Raw genomic sequence first — 13,847 nt, 5'->3', positions numbered from 1 at the left:
CCTAGGGGCGGGATTCACTGTGGGGTGGCGTGTCCCGTCTGGGCTACTTGCACACTGCCAGGCTTGTGGTGCTGGGGATCTGGCGTATTAGCTGGGGTGGGTAGGCAAGGTGCACGGGGGCGGGAGGGGCAGGCTTAGCTCGCTTCTCCTTAGGTGATCCACTTCAGGAGGAGCCCTGTGGCAGCGGGAGGGAGTCAGATCCGCTGCCGGAGGTTTGGCTCCGCAGAAGCACAGAGTTGGGTGTTTGCGCGGAGCGAGCAAGTTCCCTGGCAGGAACCGGTTCCCTTTGGGATTTTGGCTGGGGGATGGGCGGGGGAGATGGCGCTGGCGCCTTTGTTCCCCGCCAAGCTGAGCTCTGCTGTCCGGGGGCTCGGCAGCTCTCCCTCCCTTTGTCCTCCAGCCTTCCCGCTTTCCGCGCAGAGCTGTTCACTTCTGACCTCCCAGACGCTAAGTCGCGCTTGCTGTCGGAACACAGTCCGTCCGGCCCCTCCGCTTTTGCCAGCCAGACTCGGGGGCTCCGCTTGGCCGGCGAGCCGCCCCTCCGCCCCGGCTCCCTCCCGCCAGTCCGTGGAGCGCGCACCGCCTCGCCGCCCTTCCTACCCTCTTCCGTGGGCCTCTCGTCTGCGCTTGACTCCGGAGACTCCCTTCTGCTAATCCTCTGGCGGTTTTCTGGGTTCTTTAGGCAGGTGTAGGTGGAATCTAAGTGATCGGCAGGACGCGCTGTGAGCCCCGCGTCCTCCTACGCCGCCATCTTCCGGCACTCCCTTGACATTATTTTTCTGATACAAAGTTAAAGACTATTTTTAGTCAGGCAAATGTCACAGTATTGTTTGTATCATGCTTCAGAGCCCTGTTTAATCTTGGTGGCACACTTACTACATAAGGTTTTGTTTTCCTATGCACAATACACTAACAACCCAAAGTAGAGGTTTCTTAGGGGATTCCACAGTAAATTGCAAACCAGTGATACAGGTTGACTTGGAGAAAAGCCTGATGTTGTAAATACTTGGATTTGAGAAGGAAAAACTTGAGCTTATTTTATAGAAACTCATGTCTATAGATGGACTGTAAAGCACTATAGGTCCTCCAATTTATCAAATCCACATAACCTTTCTTCTCTTGGGATTGATTTTGGGCTGATGGAAGATATATTGTGCTACAAGGCATTGGTGATTAGAGCAAGATGGCAGAAAATGTTATTGAAGAAGAATACACCTGCTGGGAGCAGGAATGAAAAGCACTGAAAGGAATAAGGATACATGTGGTCAACAAGGAAAGCAGTGTGATGTGGACAATGTCCGTGTCAACAGGGTATACACCACCCAAATCAGCTGTTTTGTAAAGTTAATTATAGTTGCATAATAGCTTTACAATGTGATCATCAACCAGTTGCAGTATCTTACAGGATGTGAGGAAAAACATGATGGTTACAGTGGGAACAGAGTCAACTCAAAAACCGAATGTATGGTGATTATATTCATAAACTCAGATGTAACATCTGTATGAATCTAAAGTAGATGTAGTTTCATTTTCAAGGATGATATTTTTGATTTTTGGCTAAACAAACGCACAAACATCTATAAAAATAGCAACTGAATTATGTGACGGGTATGGTACTGATCCTGGCAATAAGTATATATATGTGTTACTATAACTTGGTTAAGATTATAGTCCATAAGTAGGCAGTAGAGCAAAATTGAATATCCCTTACTCCAAAAATTCATTTTTAAACTATAGAATAAAAAAGTGTATAAATTCTTACCATGCACAAAATAGAGGTAAAGGATTCTATCCACTCCATTTTTACATGTTCATAAGAATTTGTTTAAGTTGAAATGAAACTTATTCCTAATAGCTGGTTCAATTATAGCTTGATTCTAGGCTCTAAATGAGAATATGCATGTTTGAGGTAGAGGAAAAGGAAAAAGAACATTGGGTTGAAATGAACTGAGACATTAGCTTTTATTTAATTCTAGGCTGTCAAGAATTTCTATAAGGCCTTTTTTTTTTCCCCTGAGGGCATTATGTAGGTTCATAGCCAGTAGCCTGCCTTCAGATGAATTTCATATTTATGTTAGGAAAGGGACAGACTTTTTTGGCTGTTTAGTGCTATAGATTGGGAAATAATAGCTGGCTATTTTAGTCTTTACTTATCTCTCAACTCATCCTAAAGATACTAAAATAAATAGCATAGGTATTTCTTTGGTAAGATTTCTTACTGGACAGAAGCCAAAAAGTTCGAGTGGTGGTAAAATTATGAAAATGTACACAATTTATGATGGCTTAATGCTGCTTAAAAGATAGTCAAATGCTAAAGCATTAAGGTTAATCACATCTTCAATGGGAACTATAACCTCAGAAGAACAAATCAAGTGATAATTCCCCTAGAACTAGCACTATTGCTAATGTTTTAGTAGTTTACTATTATATTTTAGAAATTAACTCCAGGGGTGCCTCGGTGGCTCTGTCGGTTGAGCATCCAACTCTTGTTCTCTGCTCAGGTCAGGGTCTCACAGTTTGTGAGTTCTAGCCCCACTTAGGTTTCTGCACTGACACTGCAGAGCTTTCTTGGGGTTCCCTCTCCCTGACTCTTTGCCCCTCTCCTGCTTGCACACTCACTCTCTCTCTCTCTCATGCTCTCTCAAAATAAATAAATAAACTTAAAAAAATAAGTCCAGTATTTAAAAATATATGACCCAAAATGTTGTCCAGTCTTTAAAAAATAATAGCATTTTGAAAATCATAAGCATCATGTGAGAAGGCAAAATTGACATTAAGACCATAATCTAGAGATAGTCACTATTAATATTTTCTTGTATTTCCATTTTTTTCCTATCAGAGAAATTGAATATTTTAATTGCTTCACTCTTCATTGCAATTTTATTACATATATGGGAATAATTTTTCTCAGAGAACAAACATCCCTGGAAATCAATGGGAAAATACTATTTGCTTTAATGAAAAATTTTCTGGAAGACATTTCTTATGTTGAGTAATGTTTATATATATATATATTTGGTTCTATGATATGTGACACATGCTGGGGATATATCTTGTATCTGTTCACTTCTTTCCCTCTCCACTAATGTTGTTCTAGTTCAACATTATCTCTTGCCTGAAGTACTGAAATAATTTCCTAACTTTCTTTTTTCTTCAGTCGTTTTTCTTTCAATCTTGTACTTCTGTAATCATTATGCTCACAGCAGTGGTGATATTTAAAAACTGAAATAAGATTGTACCACTGCTCTTTAAAATCTGTCAGTGGCCTTTTAACTGAGAATTAAATCCAAACTCTGACCTTGTCAAACAAAACTACATTACCCGATCCCTATCCTCTTCTCTGACTACATTTGATGCTACTCTCTCCTTTATTCACTGCCCTCAATCCATTCAGATCTCCAACTTCTGTGTCCATTTTTATAATTTGTATATTTCAAGGAATTTTCCATTTTTATTTTAGTTGTTGAACTTATTGGCATAAAATTCCTATTTCCCTACTCTTCCTCAAATGTTTGTAGGATCTGTAGTGATGTGTCCATTTTCATTCCTGGTATCAGTGATTTCTGGTTTTTTTTAATCAATGTAATTAGAAATTTATTTTTTTTTGTTCCCCCCCCCCCCCCAAAACCAGATTTTATTTTATGGATTTTCTCTATTGTGTTTCCATTCCATGTTTCATAGGTTCTTCTCCCACCCCCCCCCATTTTTTTTTAAAGATTCCCTGTTTTATTTTTATTATTTACTTCTTTCTACATATTTTAAGTTTAATTTGCTTTTTCTAATGTTCTTAAAGGGAAATTTATTTTTATTTTATACTTTTTATTTTGAGAGAGAGAGAGAGACGCAGGCATGTGTGTGAGCAGGAGAAGGGCTGAAAGGATAAAGAGAGAGAGAGAGAGAGAGAGAGAGAGAGAGAGAGAGAGAGAATCCTAAGCCCTAAGCAGACCCCATGATCAGCACAGAGCCCAGTGTGGGGCATGAGAAAGTGGGGGCATGCCCAGTGTGGGGCATGGTGTCTCACCACCATGAGATCACAACCTGAGCCAAAATCAAGAGTCAGATGCTTAACTGACTGAGCTACCCAGGCACCCCTTAAATGGAAATTTAAAGATTTTTTTCTTTTCTAACCTAATTATTGAAAGCTATAACTATCCCTCTAAGCACTACCTTAGCTATATCCCACAAATTTTCACATATTTTGTTTTTGTCATGGTTTATTTTAGTTCAAAATACTTTAAAATATTCTTTTTGATTTCTTCTTTGACTCATGGGTTATTTATAAGTATTTTATTTAATTTCCAAATATTTGTAGGGTTATCCAGATATATTTCCAATATTAATTCTATTTGCAGAGGATACACTATGTATGATTTTAATTTTTTAAAAGAAAATTTTTTCAACATTTATTTATTGTTGAGAAACACAGAGAGACAGAGCACGAGCAGGGGAGGGGCAGAGAGAGAGGGAGACACAGAATCTGAAGCAGGCTCCAGGCTCTGAGCTGTCAGCACAGAATCTGATGCGGGGCTTGAACCCTCAAACCGCAAGATCATGACCTGAGCCAAAGTCAGACGCTTAATTGAGTGAGCCACCCAGGTGCCCCTGATTTTAACACTTTTAAATTTATTGAGACTTATTTTATGACTCAGCATGTGACTTATCTTGGTAAATGTCCTGTGTGCATCTGAGGAGAATGTGTATTCTGTAGTTTTTGAGTGTGTTGTGCTATAAATGCCAATTAGGTAGTTGGTTGATAATGCTGTTTAAATTTTCCTTATCCTTACTGATTTTCTGTATGCATATTCTATAAGTCATTAAGAGGGGGATTGAAATCTTCACCTATAGGTATGGATTTGTCTTTCTCCTTTAAGTTTTGTCAATTTTACCTTCATGTATTTTAAGGTGTTATTAGTCACATATAAGATTATTATGTATTCTTGGTTAATGGATCCTTTTATCATTATGAAATGTTCTTTATCTCTAATAATATCACTGTCTTAAAGCATGCTAATAGTCTTTGTCTGATATTAATATAGCTACTCCAGCTTTTTTATGTTTAGTGTTTACATGGTATATTCTTTCTAGCCTTTTACTTTTAGCCCATCTCTGTCTTTATAATTTAAAATGGCTTTCTTATAGTCAGCATATAGTTGGGTCTTGCTTTTTCACCCAGTCTCAAAATCTGCTTTTCATTATATGTTTAGACTATTTAATAATGTAAGTATTGATATGGTTAGGTTTAAGTCTGCTATCTTATTACTTATTTTCTATTTATTTCACTTGTTCTTTCTTCTTACGTAATTTTGAATTAATGGAGCAATTTTTAGTATTCAATTTTATCCATTGTATTTGTTTATTAGCTATATCCTTTATTCTTTTAGTGGTTGTTCTGTGGTTTACAATATGTGTGTAACCTATTACAGCTTATATTCATCTAATATTATACTACTTCATGTATAATGTTATGATAACATTCATTTTCTACATGTTGACTTTATGTATTTTTTACATATATTTTACTTTGACACATGCTATATACCTAACAGTATATGGTTGCTTTAAATAGTCAATTGTCTTTTAAAGAAATTTTTACAAATAAGAAAAACTTTTTATATCCCAATATATTACCCTTGCTTACGCATTCATTTGTGTCAATTTCCATCTAGTATTATTTTCCTTCATTCCAAACAATTTTTTTTATCATTTATTTTAGAGTGGGTCTGCTAGCTCCAAACTCTCTTAGCTTTTGTTTGTCTGAAAATGTCTTTATTTCCTTTCCATTTTGCAAGATATTTTGGCTAGTTATAGAATTCTAAATTGCCATATTTTCTTGCACATTAAAGATGTCACTGTGTAGTCTTCTTCCTTGAAATGTTTCTTGGTAAAAATTGGCAACTATTCATATCTTTGTTCTCTTCTATGCAGTGTTTACACTTTCTCCACTTGCTTTTAAAATTTTGTTTAATAACGACAAATGTCTTTATGATGTTTTTTTCTTGTGGGTTTCTTTGTGTTATTTTGGAGTTTGATGAGCTTATTGCGTCTGTATTTTTAGTTTTCATCAAATTTAGAAAGTTTTCAACAGATTTTTTATTTTTCTGTTTCCCTCTTTATGTGTCCCTAATCACATAGATTTTTTTTAACTTGGAATTTTAATTGTGCACATAAAAAACAGCATGAGAACAAGGAGTCCTATGGCTGGACATTATCTCTAGATGCAAGGATTTCCAATTAGTCCACTTGTAGTTTGGCATCAGCCAAGATAATTAAGAAGTCTAGTATTGTTTTTCCTGAAGAAGAAAACCAATTTACTACATTCAGTAATGACTTCTATAGCATGTTTTTTTCTGTAGAAATACTGGTTTACTGCATAGAGTTTTCAATGTTTTCCTATAGCAGATTAAAATAAGCAGAGCCTGGAGAATTTTACTTGTTTCCAGGTGAAGTCTTAACATTTACTACCTTTTGAAATTTCTCTTTCCACAAATCTTCTCCAACTATGTATCGTCGTAAACCTCAGTCATATAATTTCTCCCCACTGACTGTACAAATATGATGGCTTATTGTGGATAATAAAGAGAGGCAGTTAATCCCATGAACCCAGGTGGATACACCAGCTTCTTTATTTTTGAATCACTAGCCAAAAGAAGTCCAGCAATGTCAGCAAAACCAATGACACCAAGTCTTGGAAAAAATCCAGTGGGCAATTTTGGAGATATTCATAACCGTCTAACCCCCATTGGACCAAGTTCTGTATGATGGGCTTAGTTTGTGAATATATTTTCTGACACCAACTTATATATGGCTTACAATAATGTCAGAGTTATGAGATGCTTTCTTCAAGTTGGGCCCTTGGCTCCTCCACATATTTAGATTGACCCTCAGGAATGGAGTAGAGTGAAAGCTCATTAACCTTCATGGAAGTTTTGTGAGGTGAGTCATTTTTAGGTGATGCATAGACTTTGAAAGTGAGCAGACTCAGGCTGGCCAGCCCCACAGACCTCTGAATTACCTTGAACATGTTGCTGGCAGAGGTGGCTCCAGTGTAATTACATGAATTTTAGACCATTTGATATTTTCATAGAGATCAATGAGACTTTTACTTTTATTCTCTGGGAATTGTTCTTAGAATTTTATTGCTGTGTGCTTTGGATTTGATAATTTTTAATGTTATGGTTTCAAATGTACTGATCTTTTCTTCTTCAGTGTCTAATGTACCCATCTATTTATTTCAGATAGTGTTTTTCAGTTTTGAAGTTCAAGAATAGTTTATATCCCTCTTCTCACTATGCTTTTCTATTTCTTTAAGATTATAAGCATATTTATAATAGCTGTTTAGAAATTCTTGGTTAGTAAGTTCTTCGTCTATGATATTTGTGGGCCTGCTTCTATTGACTGATTTTTCTTCTGGCTATGGCTTACAATTTGCTGCTTCTTCATTTATCTTGAGTGCCTGGATATTGTTATTTTTCTTTAACAATTTTCTTTCTTTGCCAGGTAGTTAATTTATTTGCAGTGCAACTTAATCCTTTTGGATCTAAAGAAACCTTTATTCTCGGACTATTTCTAAGGCATCCCTAATTATTAGCCCTATTTCAAATGCATGGCACTTCTCTACTGAACCATTCTGCTGAATGCCCCAGGTATTCAACAAACTCTCTCTGCTTGGCTTGTGGGAATTCAAATGTCTCCCTGCTCTGCATGAACTCTGGAAATCATTGAGCCCCCCCACGCCCACCCCAAGTACTATTGTTTGGCATTTGGGAAGTTTTAACTTGAACATAATGCAATTTTGTATTCAAACAAGGACACAAGGAGGCCCCTCTTCAGGTTTTTGGAGTTCTTTTTACATATAGCTCCATCCTCTCTAGTACTCTTTTATGCCAAGTCCAGCTGCTTCAACCTTGCTTAGCTTTTGTTCTTTCTTTCTCTGAAAAATGGTCTGTAAACTTTAAACAGAAAGCTGTGACAATGGTAGAAATCACTTTATGTGTTTCTCTTCTCTTAGGGGTAACAATCTTGCAGTGCTTGTTTTTAAATGACTGAAAACAAGTTTTTCTCATATATTTTGTCCAATATTCAAATTGTTTACCATGGGAGATCAAGTAGCATGCTGAAAGCACAAATCAGGAGCAGAATTTTCCATCAGCCATGTTGGCCTTTCTTTTCAGTTCTTTAAAAGAAAACATAATCAAGTTAGTATTTGCCTTAAAACTATTGCACTTATTCTTTCTGCTTAGAAAAGTCTTCCCAGGCATGTCTACAAGCTACCTCCTTCTCATTCCTTATTTTCCAAAAGAAGCTTTTCTTGACCATGCTATTTAAAGGCATTATTTATAATTTTAATTCTTTCCTCTTTTCTTTCATAAAATCTATTGCAGTCTAATTATCTCTTAATTTTTTTTTACATGTGTAATGTCACCTCTCCCCTTGCTATGTAAGCTCCACAAGGAGTGAAACTTGTACTCCTATATTCCTTAGCTTCTTGAATGGTACTTGGCCCATAGGCAGGAGCCAGGAAACATTTCCTGAATTTAAGTATGAATAAAGGTAGTAGCTAGCCATATACTCTGAAATTGTGAGGTAAGGAGGTGCTAAGCAACATAGTACTGGAGGCCTACACAGTAGAGTAAGTTATGCTTATTTTTCCTGTAAAATCTTCTTTTTCATGAACAGTAAAGAGAATTGAATCCATTATTTTCACAAGAAAAAATGTGACTTTAGATTCTAGATATTTAGCTATGTTTGATACTGGTCTCTCCTCCTTATGAATCTAAATTTGCTATACTCTTATTAGTTACATTATAAATATGGTCTGTGGCAGTTCTTTGAAATAGAGATGCTTAACTATTTTCTCAAATTAACCTTCTTTATTGAATATATTGGTATGGTGGCATCTCAGTTTGGGTTGCTATATCCAAAATACCATAGAATGAGTGGCCTTAACAATAAACATTATTTCATATAGTTTCAGAGGATGGGAAATCCAAGATCAAGGTGTCAGCAAATCCAGTGACTGATGAGGATACTTTTGTGGTTCGCAGACAGCCATCTTCTCATCTTCTTGCAGGAGCCTCACAAGGAGGGAGATCCTGTCTCATGTCTCTTCATATAAAGATACTAATCCCATTCATGAGGTCTCTATCCTTATAACCTGATTACCTTCCAAAGACTCCGAGTTGAATACCATCACTTTGGGGATTAGTCTTCAATTTATGACTTTTGTGGGGTATACAAACATTCAGTCTACAGCTAGTGGAGAAAATATTGTCTTGTATAATGGTATATATAAATACTATGTGCCAGTTTTAAATTTGCTTGATGATGAAGGGGCTGGCCTGCTTTAATATGAAATAACTGTGGTCATGTTACTGATTTTAATTCTGAAATAGTTAGAAAAATAGCTGACCTAAATAGTCATGTTGTACTTAGTTTTACATTCTCTTAGGTACATGGTTTTTATTAATCATCCAGTTTACTAAAATGTAGGTCTGCATTTTCTTACATTTTAAGAAAGAGAATATTCCCATCCAAGATCTTGGGAGTTGATGTTCTCTTAGTATTATTGGCCTACATGATGGAGGTCTAATCCTCTCCCCAGTCGCAGATTGGTATTTAGAAGCATACGAAACTTGGTGACAGATTTTGGGGCCATACTTATTTATGGGAACTAAATGGAATCTGCAGAATAGTTTTTTAAAATTTTTATTTGTTTAGTTTTTAATTGTTCCTAGAGCTTTGTTATTGTGATAATGTTTATGGACTGTTCTTCTTCATCAAGTATTTGTAGCTTTCAATATTTCATGTAGAATCATGAATACATTTTGATATAAACTAAGACATTTAACTTTTAAAAGCTATGCCTCATGTTAATATCTCTTTAAGCATCAAACTTCTTAAATTTATCTGTACTATATTGTCATAATTCAGTATAAAATTTCAAACTTAAACAGTACTTTAATTTACTCAGGCAAGTAAATCAAAGATACAATTTAGAGTATATACAATTTTTAAGATATTTTTCAAAATATCTAGAGAGCATGACTTCTCTGCCTAAGTGATAATAGTCCAGCATAAACATTTAAAGGCATAAAAAAATTCTTGGGATGTGGTCAGACACAGGTATTTGTTTATTTAATGTACTTTGCATATAATTTTTTAGATGTGAAAAAGAAGGATCAACTTTAATCTCCTCAACATTTCCTGAACGTTATGACTTTTAGGCTCTTATGTGAATACTGCCAAGGTGATAATGGACACCACTAGTAGCTTTTATGTGGAAATGGAAGTGGCTTTCAAGGTCTCAGGTAACCATGGTCCAAGAGTAACTTATGTTTCAGTCTCTAATTTACTTGGTCCCACTTAGCTTTTTTCATCACTGAGAACATTTTCTCTCAGGCCCACTTTTACCAGAGTCCTAAAGATGTCCAATGATAGATTGGAAGCCTTAGCCTCACAAGTAAGTGAGATCTGGAAATAATTTTGTTGTGCTAAATATGGTGTCTAATGTTTCAGCTTTTTTGCTTGCTAAAGATACCATGCATACCCATCAGTCTTCTTTCCCAGCTTGACTTTCCTAGCGGATTAAGATTTAGTTCTGTTGTTGATAATTCTTTCCTTTTAAATGGTTTGGGCTAAGTTCTCTCTTTTCTCACCAAAACAAAACAAAACAAAACAAAACAAAACAAAAACCAAAAACGACAACAACAAAACAAAAAGAGAGAGAGAGAGATGACAACAACAACAACAAAACAAAAACAGAGAGAGAGAGAGAGAGAGAGAGAGAGAGAGAGAGATGTTAGTTAACCTCATTTTGGGAGAGAAAATAAATTTTTTTTGAACAGAAAGGAATAATATAATGAATATAATACCCGATCATCTTTTATGGCTATCTCTGTCCTTTTGCATAGTTTCAGTCCATAAATATTTGTTAAATAAATGAGTGCATTAGTGAATAAACCAGCCATATTGAGATATTTTATTTTATTTTAAATGTTTATTTATTTTGAGAGAGAGAGCGAGTGAGTGGGGAGGGGCAGAGAGAGAAGGAGAGAGAGGATCCCAAGCAGGCTCTGTGCTGACAGTACAAAGCCCGATACAGGGTTCAGTCTTATGAATTGCGAAGTTATGACCTGAGCTGAAATTAAGAGTTGGATGCTTAACTGACTGATCCACTGAGGTGCTCCTATATTGAGATATTTTAAAAATTCTTGTAAAAAGAGGAATATTTTTTCTAGGTAGTCCAAATCCCAGTGCCCACAGGAATTAGATGTTTAAATCTATTCTTTCGTTATTATATGTAATAAATATTTAACAAATAATGAAAACTGCTTTTTGTGACTCATGCAGTTCACCCCAACCAATCACTGATGGTTCCACTTTCTTTTCAATAGTCATTGTAAAGGGAGTAGGAAGGTCTCTAGTGAGAGATCCCTGTGTGTCTATATACCTAAAGCTGTAACATTTGTCATTTTATTCTGTGATTTGTAAACTAAAGAAGGTCAGCTTGTTCTTGCCACATTGAAAATAGTTTATTTTTATTTAACAGTTTTTATGTTCAAAAGTTTGGATAGAAATTTGCTGGTAACAAGGCAATTCATAAACATCACCATATCATCTGACCTTTTTACTAGTTGTCCTACTTCAGACACCCACTTTCTTGCAAAGTTTCAAATTCACCATTTGCTTTTTTGTACTCAATTTCTTTTTTTTTCCCATGAGTTTAAGATGTTTTTCTAAGAGGGAGAAGTGTATCAATAAGTTCCTCAGCACTGCTAAAATTATCAGTGAACATCTTGTCAGACAGTGATGTGTGAATCTGTTTTGTATGCCTCTATCCAAGGCCAGGTTTGTTGATGGAGGGAAACACTTTCTCATTTTTAATCCTGAATCCCACCCTGTGTAGAACACAGTAGTATCATGCAGAGACTTCCATGGGAGAAGATGCCATTTTAATTTGTTTTCTAGCTTTCTTATTTGTCTGTGTTTTCCTAAACATTAAGTTTAAAACAATGGACTCTTACTATTTCCTCTTCATATTCACTGGTTGCTTTCAGAGATACTTTATTCCCTTTAGTTCAGGCATAATTCCACCCTGGTTCTAAGAATCTGTGAGTTAGGAGTGGAGCATTTTTGTCATATTCTTTAATGTCCTTTGATGCAGGTCCGGCATGCATCAGCTGCTGCAGTGATCTTAGAATAATTTACTTATCCCCTAATGCCATCTATGAAAGAGGAAGTCAACCAGGTTTGTATAAATGCAGGATTCTAATGTGACCACTAACATTAAGTCACTAATGCGACCCTCTCATTAGCCATTACTTTCAATTAGGTGTTCTCAAACAATTAGCTTTCGAGCTACATGGTCTTATTTATAGCATATACATTCCCCGGTGAGAGAAGAAATTACTTCTGGGAAAGCTGAGTCTCCAACTTTTAATTTAGGTACTAAATTCAGATACATTACCTCAGTTGGACTTTCTTCTTGTGGAATTACTAAGCTCAGTTCTCTTGATCATGTGATTCTTTAGGCATCATGAGCCTCTTAAGAAGAGAACTACTAAACTCCATGGGTGCTTAGAGCACACAGGAAGATTAATGCAGCAGAGACCTGCTCTTTGCAAATAGCATTAAAACTTTTCAGATTTTCGAAGCATTCTCAGGAAAAAATCCTCACATCTTATTAATAACATTTGGAGCCATATATTTTGTAAGTTCCTAGTCTTATGCACAGATTTGTCTGAAGTTTTTGTTGTTGCTTCTTTGACTCTATCTTCTACCATGAAAACTGAAACTCTGGAGTCACTTTAAAGATGCTCTGAAAGAGGCGCCTGGGTGGCTCAGTTGGTTAAGTGTCTGACTCTTGGTTTTGGTTCAGGGCATGATCTCACAGTTTGCGAGATCAAGCCTGTGTTGAGCTCTGTGTTGACGGTGCAGAGCCTGCTTAGGATTGTCTCTCACTCTCTCTCTGCCCCTGCCCACTTGTGCTCTCTAAATAAATAAGTAAATAAGTAAGTAAGTAAATAAATAAATATGATGGTCCTGATGGAGTTTTCAAAATACATAATAACATTTAGTGCAGCAATAGTCACATGGTACTTTCCAGATACCATATCAAATTTTTCCCAAATAAGACATGGTCTTTGCCCAGAAGGAGTTTGCTATGAATGTAAAGTCATACAACAAATATTGAATATATATGTGTATATATATACATATATACATGCATATATATATATGTATATATATATATATATACACATACATACATACATACATATATATATATATATTCATCCATTTTTTTTCAAATCCGTACAGGGTACCTAATATTTTCTAGACTCTGGAGAGATAGTCAGTATATAAGAATATACAAAATCCTCCTCTCAGACCTTCATTGTATTGTTTGTGGAGGACTGGGATGGAAAAGGACAGATAGTGCCAAGAAAACCAACCAACAAATAAGATAATTACAGATTATAGCAAGTGCAGTGGAGAAAACAAAGTGATAGCTCAGCAGAGGATACTTCTGAGCTCTCAGTAAAGACACAATTTCATCTGAGTTCTGAAGGATGGAAAGGAGCTGGTGATGGAGGAGCACAGAGGCAGAATGAGAGCAGGTGCAAAGGCCCAACAAGCTTGACCCTTTGGGGAAGAGCAAGGTTAGAGTGATTGGAACACAGTGAATGAATGAGAGAGATGTGGAAGGTGAGGTTGGTTTTGAAAACAAGAGTCAGTTTGTGGAGGCCAGGTTGGATTTTATTTTAAAGGCAGTGGAAAGTCATTGAAGCATTTTAGGAAAGATGGTGTCTTATTAGACTTTAAACAAGATGTTTCTACCTGCTGTA

The 13,847-nt window shown here is 36.2% G+C and overlaps 1 pseudogene; it reads right to left on the bottom strand.

The window, feature by feature from the left end:
• Positions 1 to 6,426: 6,426 nt before the first annotated feature.
• On the bottom strand, positions 6,427 to 7,036 carry LOC132664127 (MICOS complex subunit MIC26 pseudogene; annotated as a pseudogene).
• Positions 7,037 to 13,847: the final 6,811 nt, after the last annotated feature.

The sequence above is a fragment of the Panthera onca genome, chromosome F2, assembly GCF_046562875.1.
Source record: "Panthera onca isolate mPanOnc1 chromosome F2, mPanOnc1 haplotype 2, whole genome shotgun sequence".
In the NCBI taxonomy this organism is placed as follows: domain Eukaryota; kingdom Metazoa; phylum Chordata; class Mammalia; order Carnivora; family Felidae; genus Panthera; species Panthera onca.
The sequence above is the reverse complement of the archived record's forward strand: the minus strand, read 5'-3'. Positions and strand labels throughout refer to the sequence as shown.